A 24,829-nucleotide genomic window follows, 5' to 3' on the forward strand; every position below is an offset into this window, starting at 1 on the left:
TTGAATCGAAATCTGGTCAAGAGCCAACGATGAAACGGCTTGGTAACAATTAACAACTCACATGGACTACTTCATACTGCAACACTTTGTCACAGATCCCCAGCACACGTGAATATAGAATTTTGACGGTGTAAACTAGAAAAACTCTCGTGACAGTAACACTCGGAATACGGACAGCTGTACTCGGCGTAGTCACGCTTTTATTTTGGGAGGACGGTGTACCGACAATAGGGATTCGTACCGAAAGTTCAATTTTGGAGTCGATGTTTTGCGTGAAAATGGAACAAGAGTTCTTCTAGTTTACACCGTCCGTGAATAGAACCCTGTGTGGTCTGGAATTTGTACCACATATCAAATACAAAAGGAAACGAGGAACTAGCCTTGAGGAAGTCGTGGGACCATTATTTTCCCTATACGACGAAACACGTGTTGGCTGTGAAGTTTCTTAAGAAGGCTTCTTGAATAAAAGAAAAAGAAAAAAAAGAAGATCTGACTCATGACCCTTCGAAGTGTTTGGCCTATTGTGTTTGTCACTAAACAGACTTAAAAACGTCAAAATTCTATATTCACGTGTGATGGGGATCTGTGACAATTTATGCTAGCTTTGCTTTCCCCTGTAGAGTTTGTGGTTCTCTACACCCTTCAGCACCGTCGCAGAAATAGAGAATAAGAGACTAGTGTTAATCTTTTGTTAATCTTTTGCGGCGCCAACACACCTATGTTTAATACCACATAGCCATTAGATGAATTCATACTGCAACACCTCCATTGTGCCCTACAAGCCCAGATCCCATTGTATCCGCTGGCCTCAGAGAAATTCCCTCTGCTGACACTAGTGATTACAGATAGCAATGAGGGCAGACTAGTTTCCAAATGATGCGATACCTGCATACCCCTCCTGCAAACACACAATGCGAAGTGTATAGGCATGTGGGAAACAGATTTAGGATAGCCCCTATCTCACAAGATTTGGTATGCCTGCTGTACTGAAACATGCCTCAATTCTCCCAGCTGCTGCCACAAGCTCCTACATTATAAGTTTCTAAGCAGAGCTTACGTCACACCAACCACACTGTTGCAACTCGACTTCACGCGATCGTCTAGCTGCCCTAAATGTCTGAATATTTCCTGCTGACCGGTCCCAAGTATAAACGGCCATATGCAGCAGTAACAACTTCTCCCATCAGCTGATTAAGTGCTGAGAATATCAGAAAACCTGGTGTTATTCTGCTGCTCTGAAAACATGGGAAGCACCTATCTATTCAGCACTTGATGTCCTTTGCATAGTTTTACGCACTGCAGGTAAAACGTTTAAATAAGAGATGGTTAACAAAATTACAGGAATTTGAGTGAGAGATGTAAAATAAACCCTCAAAAGAACAAATTAGGTTGAATGGAATGGACACTGGCAGATATAAAGGCAGGTATTAGTGCTTGACAAATTGGACATAATGGTGCCGATTCCGATCCTGGAAAAACCGAGTACGAACCGTCGGATGGAGCGTTTTCTCCGTCCGACTCGTACCCGGGAAAAACACCTTACAAACCCGCAAGTACGATTCGTACAGAAACACCATTTCCGTACGAATTGTAAAAAACACCGACCGGCAAAAAAACACATACAAATCGGATCCGGGACACCGCGTACACGACATTCGCACGGAGTCAGGCAGCGTTTTACGGATCAGCAAGTATGATTCGTACCCACAGCACTTCGCACGGCAAAATTTTTACGGGACCCAAAAAGTGCCGGAAAAGCTAAGTACGCCGCGATGCATGACGAAAAGGAGGCCCACTATGCACCGTACCCCCATCCCTACACGTCCGCACCGTACCCCAGCATCCCCCCATGTCTGTACCGTACCCCCAGCCCCCCCAAGTACGCACCATACCCCCACCCCCCTGTAGGGTAGGTACGGAGCTTACCCCCACCCCCGTATGTTTGGGGTGTACCACCACCCCCGTATGTACGGGCGTACCACCACCCCCCGTATGTACAGGGCGTACCACCACCCCCGTATGTACGGGGCGTACCACCACCATCCCGTATGTACGGGGGGAACGCACATGCGGGCACATGTTTGGACGTCTCCATGCTTGCCATGGGAGTTCGCTCCGGACGGTGTTTTTTACATACGGTTGTGCATTCGGACGGACGGGACGGATCGTACTTGCGCGCTCGGACTTCAGTTTCCCGATTCGTACGTACAAATGTCCGGGGACGTGTCGGACACTTTTTCCGACCCGAGGACGTGTCGGGGAATTTTCCCAATGCGATTCGTATGGATTTTTTAACATACGGATCGTACTTGCCAGTTTGTACGGGGAATATTTTTAACGGATCGGAATCGGCACCAATATGTTTGATATCCAAACAGATGGCCATGAATGTAAGGTGCTACTTCGGAGTGATTTACATCAGGAGTCATTACATCGCAGTCATTACACGAGGAGCATCTTACATTGCAGGTTATTCCATCACACTTATATTGCTTCTCAGGTAAGGTTGCAAGAATTCGTTTTTCACATAAATCTATATATGATATTGTTAAGGCCCTTGAAATCATTAAACACTAAGGGCCTGATTTTGAATTCGGCAGATTGGTTCGTCTGTCACAACGTGATGAATATCCCATCCTCCGTATTGCAAGTGCATCATATCCTAATGGAGTTGTAAGACGGCGGACGGCATATCCTTCACGTTGTGATAGCACCCCATCTGCCAAACTCTAAATCAGCCTTTAACTTGGCTGTGAACTAAAGCCCTGCGAAGTCGAATACTACAATGTAACCCTTTATGTAAGACTCCCGGTGTGCTAACCTGCGATGTAATGACTAATTATGTAAAAACTGCGAAGTAATGGTGACATACTGTGGGGAATTGCATGTATACAACCATTACATCTTCCATATTCAGTCACCTGAAGAGCCATGTTCAAGATATATTACAATTATTGTACAACCAAAACATCAAGAGAAAAACAAAACAGTACAAAGAAAGAAGAGCACATTAAATAAAGCTTTCAAAAGTGGAAGTGGCTTCCAGGCTGGGGTTAGAAAATCTAATCACTGTTTATCAATACAATAGCCAGTATAATGAGAATAAAGCAGTTTTGGTTAATGAATGATTGACAACGTTTGATCAATTTGAAGATGACCTTGGTGTTTGCTTTCAAAATTTGAAGATACATTTTTGATAGCTTCATAATAGAGTTTGGTTGCGACTTCAGAAGGAAATAATTATGATTGGACATTTTGTATTTTATCACCCACACCTCAAATTACACAGATGATAGCAGATACTTTCATTAGGCCTCTCAGGGACATTCACTGTATTGACCTTATTGGACTGTCCATTCCAGGCATAACTAAAGCCTGCACCTTTCAAGTTCCCCACAGGCTTCTGCAGAGGTGCATAGGATTGCAGGGATGTCTAGTTCCCACTGTTATCTTTATAGGAGATTCGAATTGTTAAATTGCAAATTGGCATGTTAAATAAATTACAGTTGTTTTTTTAACTGCACCCAAATGAACTTAATCTCATATATTGAAGTAAGAAAAACCTTCTTGCATCGCACAACCAAAGTCTTTGTTTAGTTCAACCTTCAAACTCCAAATCGCTTGTCGACGCAACTCAAACCGTGCACGAGGCTTTATTAACATGCTATTAAATTACTTCTAGGGAGCTGACCACCGTGTTTTCCAATCTCTGACGTTTATTGTAATGATCAACCTTAATGTATTAATATTGTGGTTTATCTATGGACCCCATACACCTAAAACTATTAATATATGTTGTGTTTGTCTGTTACAGGCGTGAGGTTCCAGAGTGCAATCCACATTGAAAAGGAATCTCCATAAATACAAATTCATGCATACTGTGAGGTCAAAGGATCCAGTAGTTATGACTCCGACTATTTCACACAATTTCACTCATAAAACCAGCACTGCTATGGTTAATTTGAATTAAAACAGATATCTGCTACAACCAACCCTGATGTAGCTTTCAAATAAAATATTAAGAAAGATGGTTTCCACTGAGTCTGTTGTTGTGCACATTTGCTTTTCTGTTTTTTTTTAAAAACAGATTTTATTGAGTTTTTTCCATTGTTGTTCTTAGACATCCGCAAATCAATGCTTAACATTAATGACTGTGTTCATACATAGCTGGTTCTTTAATCCCAAAACTTAACTATTACAACTCCCACTCCCGCCCTTGAGTCACAACCGCATCTTAGACCTAGTCTGAAGGTGTGTGTTTATGCAGTTCAGTCCGTCCCTGGTCGTCCTCTATACAGCATAGTTATCTATTCGGGGGAGGGGGAGGGGGAGGGGAAGGGGAAGGATGTTCAGAATCTGCATTGATCTCTACAATGCCAGGGCCGGTTTGCGTCTTCCTCATTTCGGTGTGGAGGCCTGCAAAGAGGTCTCCCCCTCTTTTACCCGCTCTTCCGCCCTTCACTCATCAAAGAGTCACCCCCATGCCCTTGCCTTGTCTAAAGTGACTATACCTCATCTTGCTTCTAGTACGAGGGTTCTCTCTCCTGATCTGGCCCATTTTTCCAATTCCCTTCTCCATGCCACTATCCTCGGCCCTCTTGGCCACTTCCCAATTTTTGGTAATTTCCCGCTTGGCCAGAGCATAGGCAAGATCTTGAAATTTCCCCTTCACTTTTGTCTTGGCCATGTGCAAAAACCAACCCAGTAAGCAATGCCCCAGGGTTTGTGGGTACACCGTCTCTGTGATGGTTGCCACTATACTTTCCAGAATGTGTTCAGGGTGGGGCAGTTCCAAAACATGTGTATTATGTGTGCTTCACTTCCCCCACACCTAGGGCAGGTTGCTGCCTCATTCTGAAAATATATTCTAATTCGCACCAGGGTAAGGTATGCCCTGTGCAAAACATAGTAATTTATTATTTTAAACCGTGAATTTCTGGATCACTGACAAAATATCGATGGTCAAAAAATCGACCTACAAAAATATCGGAGCAAAAATAGCGATGTCAAGAATATCGACATCCTATCTACAACATGGTAAGTACAAAAATATCGAAAATAAAATATAGAAGAGGTGTCGATTCCGATCCTGTAAAACCCGGGCACGAACCGTCGGACGGAGCGTTTTCTCCATCCGACTCGTACCCGGGAAAAATACCATACAAACATGCAAGTACGATTCGTACGCAAACACCATTGCCGTACGAATCGTAAAAATCACCGACCGACCAAAATATACCCACAATTCTGATCTGGGACGCCGCTGACGTGACGTCCGGACGGAGTCAGGCAGCGTTTCACGAACCAGCAAGTACGATTTGTGCCCACGTCACTCCGCACGGACAATATTTTACGGCAGCCAAAAACTGCCGGGAAATCAGGACGACGCGCAGAAGGAGCACCTGTACGCGACGGACAGCCATGGACCCCAACCTACGTGTCATCCCGGCCCTCATAGCAGTCCACCTGGTGTACAGGAACCGACGCAGACGCCGCAGAAGGTCAGAACAACACCCAGGGGCAAAGGGGGGGGCAGGGGCAGGAAACCTCACCCCGACCCAAGTCCAAAATCAAACAATCCCTGCACATACCTGACCCCCAGGGCCTGGTCACTTCGGGGGTGTGGGCGTCTCCACCAAGGCCTCACAGCGGAAGTCAACACGGACGCGAACCGGCAACACAACAATTGTGGTACGCACCGTACCCACGCCTCAAGAGCGTGGGTACGGGTCGTACCACGCCCACCCAAACGTCACCCCAACAAATGGCGGTACGGCCCCTACCCATGCCTATGGGACGTGGGTACGGCCCGTACCGCCATTGTGGGGTGACGTAGGGGTGGGCGTGGTGCGACCCGTACCCACGCTCCCAAGGCGTGGGTACGGTGCGTGCCCCACGTCACCCCAACAATGGAGGTACGGGCCGTACCCACGCCCCCAGAGCGTGGCTACGGGCCGTACCACGCATACCCCGACATCACCACTGCAATGGTGGTACGGCCCGTACCCACGTCCCACAGGCATGGGTACGGCCCGTACCACCATTGCAGTGGTGATGTAGGGGTACGCTTGGTACGAGCCGTACCCATGCCCTAAAGGCATGGGTATGGTACGTACCCCTACGGCACCCCAACAATGGGGGTACGACCCGTACCCACGTCCAAAAGGCATGGGTACGGGCCGTCCCGCCATTGCAGTGGTGATGTAGGGGTACGCTTGGTACGAGCCATACCCACGCCCTAAAGGCATGGGTACGGTACGTACCCCTACGGCACCCCAACAATGGGGGTACGACCCGTACCCACGTCCAAAAGGCATGGGTACGGGCCATCCCGCCATTGTTGGGGTGACGTAGGGGTAGGGCCCATACCCAGGCCGTAGGACGTGGGTACGGGTCGTACCACGCCAGTGGCCAGACACATAGGGGTGTGTGGCCATCAGCCCCAGCAGTGCCCAGACATAGGAGGGGTGGGTGCAGAGTCCCTCCAGCAGTGCCCAGACATAGGAGGGGTGGGTGCCTATCACTCCCAGCAGTGCCCAGACATAGGAGGGGTGGGTGCCTAACACTCCCAGCAGTGCCCAGACATAGGAGGGGTGGGTGCAGAGTCCCCCCAGCAGTGCCCAGACATAGGAGAGGTGGGTGCCTATCACTCCCAGCAGTGCCCAGACATAGGAGGGGTGGGTGCAGAGTCCCCCCAGCAGTGCCCAGACATAGGAGGGGTGGGTGCAGAGTCCACCCAGCAGTGCCCAGACATAGGAGGGGTGGGTGCCTAACACTCCCAGCAGTGCCCAGACATAGGAGGGTTGGGTGCCTAACACTCCCAGCAGTGCCCAGACATAGGAGGGGTGGGTGCCTATCACTCCCAGCAGTGCCCAGACATAGGAGGGGTGGGTGCAGAGTCCTCCCAGCAGTGCCCAGACATAGGAGGGGTGGTTGCCTATCACTCCCAGCAGTGCCCAGACATAGGAGGGGTGGTTGCCTATCACTCCCAGCAGTGCCCAGACATAGGAGGGGTGGGTGCCTATCACTCCCAGCAGTGCCCAGACATAGGAGGGGTGGGTGTAGAGTCCCCCCAGCAGTGCCCAGACATAGGAGGGGTGGGTGCCAATCACTCCCAGCAGTGCCCAGACATAGGAGGGGTGGGTGCAGAGTCCCCCCAGCAGTGCCCAGACATAGGAGGGGTGGGTGCAGAGTCCACCCAGCAGTGGACAGAGACATGGTGGTGTGTACACCATCCTACAATTAGCAAAACACCATGGGTGCATGAAGGCATACACAAAGTGCGACCATATTGAGAGTGGCATGGCAACACATCACTGACAGCAGTGTCCCACTCCCATGAGGGTGGATGTCCATCCCCCACTGCATGACACACCACATGTGGGTGTGATGACAAATGACACATGCATACCCACCCCTGGCGCTGCCAGCACAATACACATGATGAGAGCATGCAACAAGACTGTATACTCATGTGCCACCCTACTAAACTAAGAGACCCAAAGGGAACACACACTGTCACGCACATTCCAGGACTGATAGGAATGTAGAGGTGCTGGGGCAGCCAACAAGTTGGTGCCTCCCATGGAAACAAAAGGGTGGAGTACCCACAGAGACAATGCCCACAATTGTCAGTCAGGTGACCAAAGACCCTGCAGAACACGTAACTCATGTGTGCGAGGCTGGGAGTACACACATGCATAGGGCGTAAAAGGGAACTGATCCACATGAAGTCATGTCAATATACTCCATACACTAGTACAGTGACCACCAAGGATGCCACAAATGATGCAGGTGGAGACATTGCTGAGCATGCATGGCCACAGTTGAAGGGATCCATCACACACCCAGGATATGTAGACACAGCTCAGCACAACAATTGGGAAACAGCCTGCAGGGAAGATGTCAGGGTCCACAGAGGAAGGAACACACCTGGGGACAATATCACCATACAGTAAGGGCACACATGACCAAAGATTATTTGCAGAGCCCTTTGTGATGGCACACAGATACCAGGGTCCACCCCATGAGCAGCACACAACAACATTTCCCAGACACCTAACACATTATCACCACCCCAAATCATGGAGCAGCACCCCCAACAGCAAGTCCAGGAAAGCATTAGTGTGCAAAAGAAAATCAAAATGCTTTATTCAGCAGAAATCAAAAATGTCAAAATGATTGTCCACAAACTAGAGGGCCCATAGGCCAGGCCATATGCAAAGTCCTGGTGGGGGACACTTAGGGACGTGTCTCCCCTAGCTTGCCTGCACAGTTCACTGTACCACATCATCCACAGAAGGGGGGGCATCATGTGGGGGGGAAGGACCAGGCACCGCAGAGACAGGAGGGGCAAGGGTAGGTGTTGTGGGTGCAGGGACGGACGACTCCACCACAGGGGGTGGGACAGCACCAAAGGTGGAGGTGAGGATGGCGCTGCATACGGTGGCAAGGTCTCCCAGCGTCTCCCCTGCACCCGAATGAACCACAGGCCCCAAGGAGGGGGGGGTCGGAGGGATGGGTTGCAGCGCTCCTGGGGGAGGGTGTGGACAGGGGGGGTCTCAACTACCCTGGCCGGGCACTGCCTCCACCGCTTGCGGGGTGGTGCCACACTGGGGCTGAGGGACACACTGGCCACGAGGGACTCCTTCTCTGACAGTTGGCCAGGAGAGCTAAGGGGAGTGGTTTTTGAGGAAGTGGGTCTTGAGGACTGCGGACTCCTACTGTGGCTGTGTGCCTGCCGTTTGCCCCCAGACCCAGTGGGTGTGCCTACTTCCCCCTGTGTGTGCATGACTGGAGGAGTGTGCTTTGCCTTCCCTAGTGGTGTGCTGCCTGTGTCTGGTGGGGTGCGTGCATGGGGACATCTGGGTGTGCGTGGGACAGGCATGGGAGTGGGAAGTGTGCATGGTGCAGGGGTAGGGGGGGACGGAGCGCTGCTGGAGATCCAATGCTGCAGTCAGTGACGAGTCTATGAATCTCAGGAATATCCGTTGATCAGACATCGCTGCTGACATGCCCTCCAAGTACGACACCATCTGTGTCAGCAGTGTGGTGTGGCCATGGAGGACAGTAAGCATCGATGCCTGACCAACCTGCAACTGCCGCTGAATGTCCACAGACTCGACATTGACGGCAGCAGGGGAGACAGGGGCAGGGGGTGCGGTGCCTGGCCCGAAGGAGACCTGTTGGTGCCGAGCACGGAGGGAAGGGACCCGAGCAACTGGGAGGCGGGTGATTGGAATGGAGGGGGCGGTGACAGATGGAGTGCTGCTTTCAGCTCTGGGAGCAGCGTCCGCCCCCTCTGGGAGCGCAGCCTCGGACCTGTCAGCGTCATAGTCGGTGGTGGGACTGGACAGGTCCTCCGCCGCACTCCCCTCCACCTCCATGCCACTCGCTGAGCCAGACTCGCCAGCACTGGTGGCACTGCTGCTGGATCCCTTCTCAAGGTCCGTGCCAGTGTGCCCCTCGGTTTCCCCCGACGATGCTGTGGGCAAGGTGAAGAGACAGGAAAGAATCAGACACCTGTATACATATGACACATGATTCAAAACTACATAGGTCACAGTGCATTGCATGAAAGGCAACATGAGTAACATCTACAATACTACGCACATATGTATGCCATGCACCACACAGTTGGTTGACCCACCATGCCACTGAGAAACAATGGAGAGCATGACACAACAGCAAAGAACTTGAAATCAAATTAGACAGAGGAGCTAGCCTATGGGGACAGTCGAGTACTGCATCTGGACCACACACCGTAGCCAAAAAAGGGATGAGCAGGAACCATGTCTTTCTACTTTTGGCACATGCTGCTTAGCAAATACATTAAACCCTGCCCAACATGACTGGGTCACTGCTTGTTGAGTGTATGTTCAGACGATCTTCACACACAGGCCAGACCTGGCAAGGACACACACGGTTTGGACATGTAGGCCTTGCCTGCACAAACCCCTCCCCTACCTGAGACAATGTGAGTGACACAGAGGAAGTACTTACACCTCTTACTCAGGGATTACTAAAATTACCTTCAATAAATCCTGAATGTACACGAACTAACCCTCGTGCACCTGTCCACACATATTATTGACAAACAACCATCATCAGATAATTGTACCAAGACACACAGGCACTGGCCACTGTGAGTATGCACAAGCCAAATTGGGTCACCCTGTACAGTGGACACATGTAGCACACTTAACGCAAATACAAATGAGGCCAGGGTACAATGCCACAGAGCCCGACCTATGCTGAAGACACAGAGAATGTCCACATTGTTGGATGACACACATGATACCTAGGAAAAGGTGCCCCAGGGGACTGTAGTGGCCACACTCCTCCATGGTCCTGGATGGATATGACTGCAACAGAAGCAAACGTCCCTGCACTATGCATATCTCCCACTCATGCACATCATGTCTGAGTGCACAACATTGGTCATGCATGCTGTAAGGCAGTACACTTTTCAGACACACTCCCATGTGGGGACTCAGCATCAGTGCCAACTAACATGGACCCCACATTGACTGAACTGGCCAGGGCACAGGCAAGGACCCAACACATGTTACACACCACCCCCACACATGATGCTGCAAGCATTGGGCACTTGGATTAACTGGCAGCCTAGATAACCTTGTGCAAGAGTGACTACACACAGACCAGGGAACACATGTCAAGGAGGGGAAGGGAGGAAGAACAGCACTGGTTGACTTGGTGGAGCAGGATATGTACTGCACATATGAACCCTGGCAGTGTATCCATGCAACTGCACACTTCCAATAGCTGGTGACACACAACAAACACACATGTACCTACCCCCTTCCTGCTGCTGCTTCTCCTCTAAGCGCCTATCCAAGTCAGGGAAGACCACCGCCAGGACACGCTTCATCTGGTGGGTCAGACGCCGGTGCCCACGGTTCTTATGGCTCTCTGGTGAGTCCCCCAGCAGGACCCGTGCGATCCTCCTGGTCCAGCACCGGATATCCTGCCAGCGTTTCCTCACCTGGGCCAGGCGCCGCCTCCGACCCTCCACCGACCTCACGGCACTGACGGCTTGCTTCCAGATCTCCCCCTTGGCATAGACGCCTACCTGTGAGGATGACAAAGTGAGACAACATCAATACACCTGCTCCATGTCACAGAGACACACATTTGAACAATGTGGCTGGTTGGAACAGGGCATAGTATGCAGCAAACTCATTGCACCTTTGTCATAGGGACATCATCCTCTGGGGAAGGCCAAATGCACTACGTGGCATTGGAAGTACACAGGTGGAATGAGGGGGGCAACACAATCACTGATCCCGGCTCACACTGTGCATCACAAGCTACACCACGATTATGTACAGCACCTCAAAGCAGTCACATGCCCCAGGCCACTGACGCAACCTCAGCAGGGTACACAGACACACACAGGCACAGGACAATCACCTGCCATTGGCAACTGTGGGTACAAACATCACTCTGCACATGTGCCACTAGACTGGGGGTGTCACAGGTGTGGGGCAGGCTCAGCACGTCAGACACACAGCACTGCTCCCTGCTCACATCAGATGGGTAGGGTATATGCATCCCTCATGCAGCTGGGGTACAACACTCCACATAGACACTCACCCACATGACAGGGGACTTACACACACACCAATGTCCAGGGGACGAACACATCATTTGGACACTCTCACCACAGGTACACTCAACTCACACACATCTGTGGGCACAGTCACCTGTCACACTGGGGGGACCACAGAATCACATCAGGACTGTAGAAACAACATTCCCAAGAGGATTAGCCAGGCTGAATGTGGCATGCACCATGCAGTAAGTGTCACAGTAAGCACCATGCAAGTGAGGAGTGCAGACATGCACTACAGCATGCTCTGCATGGGAGACATGAGGCATCCCCCCCCCTGGGACCCACTCTAAAGAACATTGCATGTCTGTCACACCTGGACACAATGCCAGAAGTGACAGTCACAAAAAAAGGGCACAGTCTGAGCTAATGCAGTCAGCACTCACCTGCTCCCCTGGTCTCCCATACAGGCAAGGGTACTGTGGGAGGATCACGTCCAGCAGGGCCTGGTTCTCCTCCTGGGTGAATGGATGGGCCCTCTCCACAGACCTGGACATGGTGCCAGAGGAATCACGAGCAGCAGCAGTGGTGTGGAATGAAAGGTTGTGCAGGCAAGTGCTCTCTAATGGGGCCTGGCTGCCTTATATTTGCCTTGCTGGCCAGTTCCATTTACAGGAGTACAGAGTGATTGGTCAATCTCATTTGCATCCTACGTTTCCTCCAATCCCTTTAAACCTACCCCAGTGAGTGCCTTTGCATGTTATAAAAAATGAGCATGATGTCAAGTCAACAACCACTTTGCAACTTTGTATATTGTCTTCAACCGACTTCTGCTGGCCACCTGATGAAAAAATTTGAACTTGAAACTGGGTCTCCATGGCAACCAGCATGCATTTAGGCCCTTATAATTGTCCCTCATGTGTCCCCTATGTAATTTCACTATACACACACAGGTACGGAGCGTTCCAGGCCCCTAGGGCACCACTACTCCAGTGATACGGTCCGTACAGGCATCTGTAGGGTCCGTATCACTATGGTAGTGTTGCCATAGGCGTACGCCATGGTGATACGGTCCGTACACGCGTGTGTGGGGTCCGTATCACTATGGCAGTGTTGCCGTACGCGTACGCCATGGTGATACGGTCCGTAATCGCGTGTGTAGGGTCCGTATCACTATGGTAGTGTTGCCGTACGCGTACACCATGGTGATACGGACCTTACACACGCGTGTACGGACCGTATCACCATGGCGTACGCCTACGGCAACACTACCATAGTGGTACGGACCCTACACATGCGTGTACGGACCGTATCACTATGGTGTACGCCTACGGCGACACAACCATGGTGGTACGGACCCTACACACGCGTGTACGGACCGTATCCCTATGGCATGCGCCTACGGCAACACAACCATGGTGGTACGGACCCTACACACGCGTGTACGGACCGTATCCCTATGGCGTACGCCTACGGCGACACAACCATGGTGGTACGGACCCTATACACGCATGTACGGACCGTATCCCTATGGCGTACGCCTACGGCGACACAACCATGGTGGTACGGACCCTACACACGCGTGTACGGACCGTATCCCTATGGTTTATGCCTACGGCGACCCTACCATAGTGGTACGGACCCTACACACGTGTGTACGGACCGTATCACTATGGTGTACGCCTACGGCGACACAACCATAGTGGTACGGACCCTACACACGCGTGTACGGACCGTATCCCTATGGCGTACGCCTATGGCTGCACTACCATAGTGATAAGGACCCTACACACGCCCTCAGAGCATGTGTACGGTTCGTTTCACACCTTACACTGGTGACAGGCGGCACACAGAAAGGAATTGAGCTGTCATACTTGGCCGAGGCTGGACATCAAGTCATTGTCAGTTCAGTCCTACATGTCTCGGGCCTAGGTGTGTCAGGCTGTGATGTGGCACAAGTCTCCTCATGTTTGAACCCAGTAGATGTGTGATGAGCTGTGTACACATGTCATGTGTCAAGCTGCACTATGTGCCACACATCGCCTTCACACCTTTGACATGTGTGCATGTAGTACAGACTTGTTGAGCACTGCGTCACTGGCATGGCACAGTCGCCAACACCCCCAACTGTCCCCTGATGCCAGGTACACAGATAATGACACCTGACATGTGACTACCGGCGTTGCACGATGTGAGTATGTCATGTGTGTCATGTGTTCCCATAAGCTTGCTGTTGGTGTTCCGTCAAATGCATCTGCAGTTGCTGCATCCAACATGTGCAGGTGTGTGGATGGGCATGGCACACTATTATGCACACCAGGACACATGTGGAATCAGACGTAACGTGTGTATGTATGCATCGAACATGGACTTGCGAGACAAGGACATATCTGCGTAGTATCAATGTATGTGTGATCAGCTTTGACATGTACCCCTTCATGGCAAGATGTGTGGTCTGTCCTTTTTTCAGGGACATGTGACCTGTGCCTCTAGTGTTCCGCAACCTGTCTGTATGATAAACATCCTTCTTCTGCACACATGTGGATGTCTGTCACTCCTGTAATGTGTCTGCCTGTTCACTTACACTGGCCCACAGCTAGTTTCATGCCATGTCATGTTGAGCTTGTGAATCCATGTTTGTAGATGGCTCTTGGTAGGAATGTCACCTGCCTGGCATACGTGTCCAGGATATATTGCACAGACCTGACTCTGCATGTAGCATATGTGTATTGGCTGTTCAACATGTGCTCAGTACATTGACAGTGTTGTGGTACTGTACTCACTCTTCGTTGTCCCTTCCAAACTACTGCAGGGCTCCACCTCTCCCCCGACCAATCCCAGACCTGGCTGCCCTGAGGGAACGTGACTGTATACGCCGCTACCGCTTCACCCAACGGTTGATTCTGAACTTGACAGCAAGGCTGGCACCACACCTCCAACCGCTACACAGGTATCCTACTGCACTGACACCCAAGATGAAGGTGATGGCAGCCCTACATTTCTTTGCAACGGGTACGTTCCAACATACCATTGCTCATGTTGGTGGCATGTCCCAGACCATGTTCAGCCGTGTCCTGCATGATTTTATAGAGGCCATGTTGGTTCACCTGGATGAGTTTATTCATTTCCCAACTCCTGAGCAGTTGACAGGTGTCAAGGGTGACTTCTATGCCCTGGGAGGGATGCCCCATGTCATTGGGTCTATTGATGGGACACATGTGGCTTTGGTACCACCACAGGCACAGGAGGTAGCCTATAGGAACAGGAAACATTACCATTCCATTAATGCCCTTGTGGTGTGTCTTGCTAACATGGTGATTTCCCATGTCTGTGCTCGTTTTCCAGGATCAGCACACGATGCCTACATCATGAGGCGTAGCAGGGTGCCTGAAATGATGCTGCAGCTGCGCAACGAACGAGCATGTCTTGTTGGTGGGTATACTCTGTTACTCCTGTATTTAGCGTCATCTTTCTGTCTTACTGCTTCTCCTGACCCACTTCTGTCCATGATGTTTCCATGTAGGGGACTCTGGCTATCCCAACATGCCATGGCTGATCACACCTATCTGCAACCCCAGAACGGCTGCCGATCACCGGTACAACAACGCCCATGGGCAGACCAGGCAAGTGATAGAGAGGACCTTTGGCCTCCTGAAGAGCCGATTCCGGTGCCTCCACAAGACCGGCGGCGCACATCCATATGCACCGGTGAAGGTCTGCAAAATCTTCCTCGTGTGCTGCATGCTGCACAACATGGCAGTGGAGAAAGCTGTGCCACTCATCCTGGATCCGGATGAGCAGGAACATCCACCCGTGGAGGACGAGGGGCTTGGTGATGGGCAAAGTGATGTTGAGGTAGAGGAGGAAGAGGACATCCGGAGTCGGCTCATACGCAACTTCTTTGCTTAGTGGTGAGTTGCAGTGTCTGAGTGTGCACGCATTGAGCCTTGTGTGGCATGTGTTGCAATGTGTGGGTCCATCTGCATGTCTGGCAAGTGAGTCAGAGGTATGTTTGGATGTGTCACTCGAGTGATGGTGTAATAACAGTATGTCTTACCTGAGACACTATTTTCACCTAGCATGTTGACAACCTTATACGTGTCGAGTACATGCCCATGCATGCGGATGTGCTTCTTTTGACTCACTTCTTGTGTGTCTCTCATCCCGAGGTATTTGCGCATGCTGTCTGCTGGTGGCATTGTTGTGCTCCTGCTATTCCTCATGAATACAGCAACGTGTGCTGAATCAGCGTAACATGCACGGACATGTCGAAAAATCACCTTAGGGTAAGGGATGCACCACGGCTTTTTGGGTGTGCTATTTGTTTGGAATGTGTGTGCACTGCTCCTGTTCATGTTTGGTTACTTAGCATACATGTAGAATCACCATGGGTCACATGACATGGAGCTGGATTCACCTGAATTGATAGTCACACTTGGTGACAGTCATCTGTAATGTGATTGTGGATTGTGATGAAGGCATCAATGTGTGTAACACTGCCCTTGGAAACATACGGGGTGCACCGGGTTGACATAGTGTGGGACATTCCCATTAGTGGCTCAATGGTGAATTGCAGCCTCTCTGTGAGCAGCACGGGGTGTTTGCCTCAAACCTGTCACTTGTGTGCCAGTTCTATGGGTTTCCTGCATCTGTGTTGCAAAGGGGGGTGCCAGTGTAGGTTCCACATGTTCATCCACATGACCTGTGCATCTGTTAATATAGATGCATTTGCCTTCCGGCAAACATAACTAATAAAGGTGTCCCTCAGCCTCCAAGGTGCCTCATCTCCGTCAATGCAGGTCTCTTGCCACTGTGCATGCGGCATGTCTGGCATAGTTGTCACAGATTGTGCATATGAGTCTATGTGTAGAGTAGCAAGATGCTTGTCAGGGATTATGAAATGTATTGTGCACGATGTACATGGCTGTGTAGGTATGTTGCCATCTCAGTCCCCACAACTGCCACTTTGCTGCATGTGCATCCATAGGGCCCGATTCACAGAACTAACTTAAGACAAAATCCTAAACTTACTACCATTTTGGTATTCACAGAAGGCACTTACTCATTTTGGTATTCACAGAAGACACTTACTCACTTCGGTATTCACAGAAGTTAGGAGTCCTAACTTTAGGACTCCTAAATGTCTTCTGTGAATTCCGAAAGTCTTAAAATTAGGATTTTTCTCAGTTTAGGAGTCCTAAGGTTAGGACTCCTAACTTTACATTTACTAAACTGAGAAAAAACCTAATTTTAAGGCTTTCGGTATTCACAGAAGGCATTTAGGAGTCCTAAAGTTAGGAGTCCTAACTATACTACTACTAAACTGAGAAAAATCCTAATTTTAAGACTTTCGGTATTCACAGAAGGCATTTAGGAGTCCTAAACTTAGGAGTCCTAAACTTAGGACTACTAAAATGAGAAAAATCCTAATTTTAAGACTTTCGGTATTCACAGAAGTCATTTAGGAGTCCTAAAGTTAGGAGTCCTAACTATACTACTACTAAACTGAGGAAAATCCTAATTTTAAGACTTTCGGTATTCACAGAAGGCATTTAGGAGTCCTAAAGTTAGGACTCCTAACTTCTGTGAATACAGAAATGAGTAAGTGCCTTCTGTGAATACCAAAATGAGTAAGTGCCTTCTGTGAATACCAAAATGGTAGTAAGTTTAGGATTTTGTCTTAAGTTAGTTCTGTGAATCGGGCCCATTGTCTGTGTGTGTGCCATGTTGAACCAGACACTTCTCCCTTCTCAGACACATTTTGCAGTAGTCCTTTCTGACATGCTTGTGTTAGTGTGCAACTTGTGGCATGGTTTTCAGGACATGGCGCCTGCTGCTGCAGGCCCTGCAGCAAGGGCACACAGTTTCTAGATTTGCCCTCACACACACGCCTCTAAGACGCACCCCCCTTCCTCCCTCCACCCATTCATTTTGGTGTAATCTGCTTGTGTGTGACACAGTTGCGGTGGCAAAGGCTGGACTGTCTGCACATGATTCGTGCACATTGCACGTGCCTCATGTCCTTGCATGTGCCACATCACGCTACACCATGATGTTGAGGCCACCCACCAAGCAATGTCCATCCAATACATCTGTTGCATGCACTCAGGCATGCACTCATCGCCCACACAAAACCTTTGCATAATGAGTGTGCAACTCCAACTGCCTACACAGGACTGGCACGCCTTCCAGGCCCTGTCACACCAACCAGGTCATGTCCCTCCTACTCCCCACCAGCTCTGTACCCCAACAAGGCCAAATGCACTACGTGGCATTGGAAGTCAACAGGTGGAATGAGGGGTGCAACACAATCACTGATCCCGGCTCACACTGTGCATCACAAGCTACACCACGATTATGTACAGCACCTCAAAGCAGTCACATGCCCCAGGCCACTGACGCAACCTCAGCAGGGTACACAGACACACACAGGCACAGGACAATCACCTGCCATTGGCAACTGCGGGTACAAACATCACTCTGCACATGTGCCACTAGACTGGGGGGTGTCACAGGTGTGGGGCAGGCTCAGCATGTCAGACACACAGCACTGCTCCCTGCTCACATCAGATGGGTAGGGTATATGCATCCCTCATGCAGCTGGGGTGCAACACTCCACATAGACACTCACCCACATGACAGGGGACTTACACACACACCAATGTCCAGGGGACGAACACATAATTTGGACACTCTCACCACAGGTACACTCAACTCACACACATCTGTGGGTACAGTCACCTGTCACACTGGGGGGACCACAGAATCACATCAGGACTGTAGAAACAACATTCCCAAGAGGATTAGCCAGGCTGAATGTGGCATGCACCATGCAGTGATTGTCACAGTAAGCACCATGCAATTGAGGAGTGCAGACATGCACTACAGCATGCTCTGCATGGGAGACATGAGGCATCCCCCCCTGGGACCCACTCTAAAGAACATTGCATGTCTGTCACACCTGGACACAATGCCAGAAGTGACAGTCACAAAAAAGGGGCACAGTCTGAGCTAATGGAGTCAGCACTCACCTGCTCCTCTGGTCTCCCATACAGGCAAGGGTACTGTGGGAGGATCACGTCCAGCAGGGCCTGGTTCTCCTCCTGGGTGAATGGCTGGGCCCTCTCCACAGACCTGGACATGGTGTCAGAGGAATCACGAGCAGCAGCAGTGGTGTGGAATGAAAGGTTGTGCAGGCAAGTGCTCTCTAATGGGGCCTGGCTGCCTTATATTTGCCTTGCTGGCCAGTTTCATTTACAGGAGTACAGAGTGATTGGTCAATCTCATTTGCATCCTACGTTTCCTCCAATCCCTTTAAACCTACCCCAGTGGGTGCCTTTGCATGTTATAAAAAATGAGCATGATGTCAAGTCAACAACCACTTTGCAACTTTGTATATTGTCTCCAACCGACTTCTGCTGGCCACCTGATGAAAAAATTTGAACTTGAAACTGGGTCTCCATGGCAACCAGCATGCATTTAGGCCCTTATAATTGTCCCTCATGTGTCCCCTATGTAATTTCACTATACACACACAGGTACGGAGCGTTCCAGGCCCCTAGGGCACCACTACTCCAGTGATACGGTCTGTACAGGCTTCTGTAGGGTCAGTATCACCATGGTTGTGTCGCCGTAGGCGTACGCCATAGGGATACGGTCCGTACACGCGTGTGTAGGGTCCGTATCACTATGGTAGTGTTGCCGTAGGCGTACGCCATGGTGATACGGTCCGTACACGCGTGTGTAGGGTCCGTATCACTATGGTAGTGTTGCCGTACGCGTACGCCATGGTGATACGGTCCGTAATCGCGTGTGTAGGGTCCGTATCACTATGGTAGTGTTGCCGTACGCGTACGCCATGGTGATACGGACCTTACACACGCGTGTACGGACCGTATCACCATGGCGTACGCCTACGGCAACACTACCATAGTGGTACGGACCCTACACATGCGTGTACGGACCGTATCACTATGGCGTACACCTACGGCGACACAACCATGGTGGTACGGACCCTACACACGCGTGTACGGACCGTATCCCTATGGCGTACGCCTACGGCGACACAACCATGGTGGTACGGACCCTACACACGCGTGTACGGACCGTATCCCTATGGCGTACGCCTACGGTGACACAACCATGGTGGTACAGACCCTACACACGCGTGTACGGACCGTATCCCTATGGCGTACGCCTACGGCGACACAACCATGGTGGTACGGACCCTACACACGCGTGTACGGACCGTATCCCTATGGCGTACGCCTACGGCGACAAACCATGGTGGTACGGACCCTACACACGCGTGTACAGACCGTATCCCTATGGCGTACGCCTACGGCAACACTACCATAGTGGTACGGACCCTACACACGCGTGTACGGACCGTATCACTCTGGCATACGCCTACGGCGACACAACCATAGTGGTACGGACCCTACACACGCATGTACGGACCGTATCCCTATGGCGTACGCCTACGGCTGCACTACCATAGTGATAAGGACCCTACACACGCCCTCAGAGCATGTGTACGGTTCGTTTCACACCTTACACTGGTGACAGGCGGCACACAGAAAGGAATTGAGCTGTCATACTTGGCTGAGGGTGGACATCAAGTCATTGTCAGTGCAGTCCTACATGTCTCGGGCCTAGGTGTGTCAGGCTGTGATGTGGCACAAGTCTCCTCATGTTTGAACCCAGTAGATGTGTGATGAGCTGTGTACACATGTCATGTGTCAAGCTGCACTATGTGCCACACATCCCCTTCACACCTTTGACATGTGTGCATGTAGTACAGACTTGTTGAGCACTGCGTCACTGGCATGGCACAGTCGCCAACACCCGCAACTGTCCCCTGATGCCAGGTACACGGATAATGACACCTGACATGTGACTACCGGCGTTGCACGATGTGAGTATGTCATGTGTGTGTCATGTGTTCCCATAAGCTTGCTGTTGGTGTTCCGTCAAATGCATCTGCAGTTGCTGCATCCAACATGTGCATGTGTGTGGATGGGCATGGCACACTATTATGCACACCAGGACACATGTGGAATCAGACGTAACGTGGGTATGTATGCATCGAACATGGACTTGCGAGACAAGGACATATCTGCGTAGTATCAACGTATGTGTGATTAGCTTTGACATGTACCCCTTCATGGCAAGGTGTGTGGTCTGTCCTTTTTTCAGGGACATGTGACCTGTGCCTCTAGTGTTCCGCAACCTGTCTGTATGATAAACATCCTTCTTCTGCACACATGTGGATGTCTGTCACTCCTGTAATGTGTCTGCCTGTTCACTTACACTGGCCCACAGCTAGTTTCATGCCATGTCATGTTGAGCTTGTGAATCCATGTTTGTAGATGGCTCTTGGTAGGAATGTCACCTGCCTGGCATACGTGTCCAGGATATATTGCGCAGACCTGACTCTGCATGTAGCATATGTGTATTGGCTGTTCAACATGTGCTCAGTACATTGACAGTGTTGTTGTACTGTACTCACTCTTCGTTGTCCCTTCCAAATTACTGCAGGGCTCCGCCTCTCCCCGACCAATCCCAGACCTGGCTGCCCTGAGGGAACGTGACTGTATACGCCGCTACCGCTTCACCCAACGGTTGATTCTGAACTTGACAGCAAGGCTGGCACCACACCTCCAACCGCTACACAGGTATCCTACTGCACTGACACCCAAGATGAAGGTGATGGCAGCCCTACATTTCTTTGCAACGGGTACGTTCCAACATACCATTGCTCATGTTGGTGGCATGTCCCAGACCATGTTCAGCCGTGTCCTGCATGATTTTATAGAGGCCATGTTGGTTCACCTGGATGAGTTTATTCATTTCCCAACTCCTGAGCAGTTGACAGGTGTCAAGGGTGACTTCTATGCCCTGGGAGGGATGCCCCATGTCATTGGGTCTATTGATGGGACACATGTGGCTTTGGTACCACCACAGGCACAGGAGGTAGCCTATAGGAACAGGAAACATTACCACTCCATTAATGCCCTTGTGGTGTGTCTTGCTAACATGGTGATTTCCCATGTCTGTGCTCGTTTTCCAGGATCAGCACACGATGCCTACATCATGAGGCGTAGCAGGGTTCCTGAAATGATGCTGCAGCTGCGCAACGAACGAGCATGTCTTGTTGGTGGGTATACTCTGTTACTCCTGTATTTAGCGTCATCTTTCTGTCTTACTGCTTCTCCTGACCCACTTCTGTCCATGATGTTTCCATGTAGGGGACTCTGGCTATCCCAACATGCCATGGCTGATCACACCTCTTCGCAACCCCAGAACGGATGCCGATCACCGGTACAACAACGCCCATGGGCAGACCAGGCGAGTGATAGAGAGGACCTTTGGCCTCCTGAAGAGCCGATTCCGGTGCCTCCACAAGACCGGCGGCGCACATCCATATGCACCGGTGAAGGTCTGCAAAATCTTCCTCGTGTGCTGCATGCTGCACAACATGGCAGTGGAGAAAGCTGTGCCACTCATCCTGGATCCGGATGAGCAGGAACATCCACCCGTGGAGGACGAGGGGCTTGGTGATGACGCAAGTGATGTTGAGGAGGAGGAGGAAGAGGACATCCGGAGTCGGCTCATACGCAACTTCTTTGCTTAGTGGTGAGTTGCAGTGTCTGAGAATGCACACGTTGAGCCTTGTGTGGCATGTGTTGCAATGTGTGGGTCCATCTGCATGTCTGGCAAGTGAGTCAGAGGTGTGTTTGGATGTGTCACTCGAGTGATGGTGTAATAACAGTATGTCTTACCTGAGACACTATTTTCACCTAGCATGTTGACAACCTTATACGTGTCGAGTACATGCCCATGCATGCGGATGTGCTTCTTTTGGCTCACTTCTTGTGTGTCTCTCATCCCGAGGTATTTGCGCATGCTGTCTGCTGGTGGCATTGTTGTGCTCCTGCTATTCCTCATGAATACAGCAACGTGTGCTGAATCAGCGTAACATGCACGGACATGTCGAAAAATCACCTTAGGGTAAGGGATGCACCACGGCTTTTTGGGTGTGCTATTTGTTTGGAATGTGTGTGCACTGCTCCTGTTCATGTTTGGTTACTTAGCATACATATAGAATCACCATGGGTCACATGACATGGAGCTGGATTCACCTGAATTGATAGTCACACTTGGTGACAGTCATCTGTAATGTGATTGTGGATTGTGATGAAGGCATCAATGTGTGTAACACTGCCCTTGGAAACATACGGGATGCACCGGGTTGACATAGTGTGGGACATCCCCATTAGTGGCTCAATGGTGAATTGCAGCCTCTCCGTGAGCAGCACGGGGTGTTTGCCTCAAACCTGTCACTTTTGTGCCAGTTCTATGGGTTTCCTGCATCTGTGGTGCAAAGGGGGGTGCCAGTGTAGGTTCCACATGTTCATCCACATGACCTGTGCATCTGTTAATATAGATGCATTTGCCTTCCGGCAAACATGACTAATAAAGGTGTCCCTCATCCTCCAAGGTGCCTCATCTCTGTCAATGCAGGTCTCTTGCCACTGTGCATGCGGCATGTCTGGCATAGTTGTCACAGATTGTGCATATGAGTCTATGTGTAGAGTAGCAAGATGCTTGTCAGGGATTATGAAATGTATTGTGCACGATGTACATGGCTGTGTAGGTATGTTGCCATCTCAGTCCTCACAACGGCCACTTTGCTGCATGTGCATCCATTGTCTGTGTGTGTGCCATGTTGAACCAGACACTCCTCTCTTCTCAGACACCTTTTGCAGTAGTCCTTTCTGACATGCTTGTGTTAGTGTGCAACTTGTGGCATGGTTTTCAGTACATGGCGCCTGCTGCTGCAGGCCCTGCAGCAAGGGCACACAGTTTCTAGATTTGCCCTCACACGCACGCCTCTAAGACGCACCCCCCTTCCTCCCTCCACCCATTCATTTTGGTGTAATCTGCTTGTGTGTGACACAGTTGCGGTGGCAAAGGCTGGAACGTCTGCACATGCTACGTGCACATTGCACGTGCCTCATGTCCTTGCATGTGCCACATCACGCTACACCATGATGTTGAGGCCACCCACCAAGCAATGTCCATCCAATACATCTGTTGCATGCACTCAGGCATGCACTCATCGCCCACACAACACCTTTGCATAATGAGTGTGCAACTCCAACTGCCTACACAGTGCTGGCACGCCTTCCAGGCCCTGTCACACCAACCAGGTCATGTTCCTCCTACTCCCCACCGGCTCTATACCCCAACATGGCCATGTGAGTGGTACTCCAGGCCTCTGCATGTAGTATGGTGTCGTTGTGTGACACATGACACAGGTATCATGTCTCAGCGTGTCAGTCTACAATGTGTCCAGGATACCCCTCTACACCATGACATGCGCACTGCATCTCATCATCATCTGGTGTCCCATTGACAGGCAGGTGCTCCTCACCCTCCCCAAAGACGCAGTCCTTGCCAGTTCTCATATTGAATAATGCATGGAATCCATTGGCAGATGGCTGCACGTTCGCCACCTGATGCTGGACTTGTACACGACTGAGGTGTTCATCTGCGGATTGTCCCCTTACAGCTGGGTCAACTGCTTGTGTCCCACCCACAAGGGCCCTGCACAGGCACACAGTGTCCACGCCCACGAGCTGGTGTGCATCATGGAATGCTTGCTCACATGTGCTATGCTGATCACCAGCATCTGTACCTCAGGCCTCAGCACACTCTGCATTATGCACAAGGTCCACAGTTCGATCCACCTCAAGGCAAGACGGACCATCCCCCAGGTCAACTTCGACATCCGTGTCCAATCCTACCCTGCACTCTAGGGAGAAGTACCTTACAACTCCCATGACACTTGTCCACATCCAGGGTGCATCTGCACATCTCTGCTTCAACATCTGGCAACCCAGCCACATCACCATCCAACAGGGATAGCGGCAATGGATCACTGTCATCTGCAGGATGACTTCACAATCCACGGCCACACTCAGGAGGCAGCCCACGACCACGCCCCCAACCCAACCTTGTGGCACTGTCATCCAAGACCCCATTGTGCCATCTCCATGCATCCAACCTTGGCCTGGCCACCATTCTCCACATCCACCTGACTCCTGCTTGCAGGACATAGTTCTCCCACCTGGCTACACATACCTGGGACTCCCACCCCAGGACACTCAACATGATCCCTGACCTTTGCGCATGACTGTCGCTCTTCGAAATAGGTCTGTCCGCACAGTTGTGCAGGCACCCCTTCAGCTG

General features: G+C 50.7%; 2 long non-coding RNA genes across 2 annotated transcripts in view; one reads left to right on the forward strand and one right to left on the reverse strand.

The window, feature by feature from the left end:
- The window catches only part of LOC146867177 (uncharacterized), an 82,106-nt gene extending 78,065 nt beyond the window's left edge, over positions 1–4,041 (forward strand). Inside the window, exon 4 of the long non-coding RNA XR_014961095.1 lies at positions 3,815–4,041. This is a non-coding gene — a long non-coding RNA (uncharacterized LOC146867177). The remainder of the gene's footprint in view (positions 1–3,814) is intronic.
- Positions 1–24,829, reverse strand: part of LOC146867176 (uncharacterized) — a 288,609-nt gene that overhangs the window by 126,471 nt on the left and 137,309 nt on the right. The window lies entirely within an intron of this gene.

This window comes from Triturus cristatus, chromosome 1_2, assembly GCF_964204655.1.
Source record: "Triturus cristatus chromosome 1_2, aTriCri1.1, whole genome shotgun sequence".
NCBI lineage: Eukaryota > Metazoa > Chordata > Amphibia > Caudata > Salamandridae > Triturus > Triturus cristatus.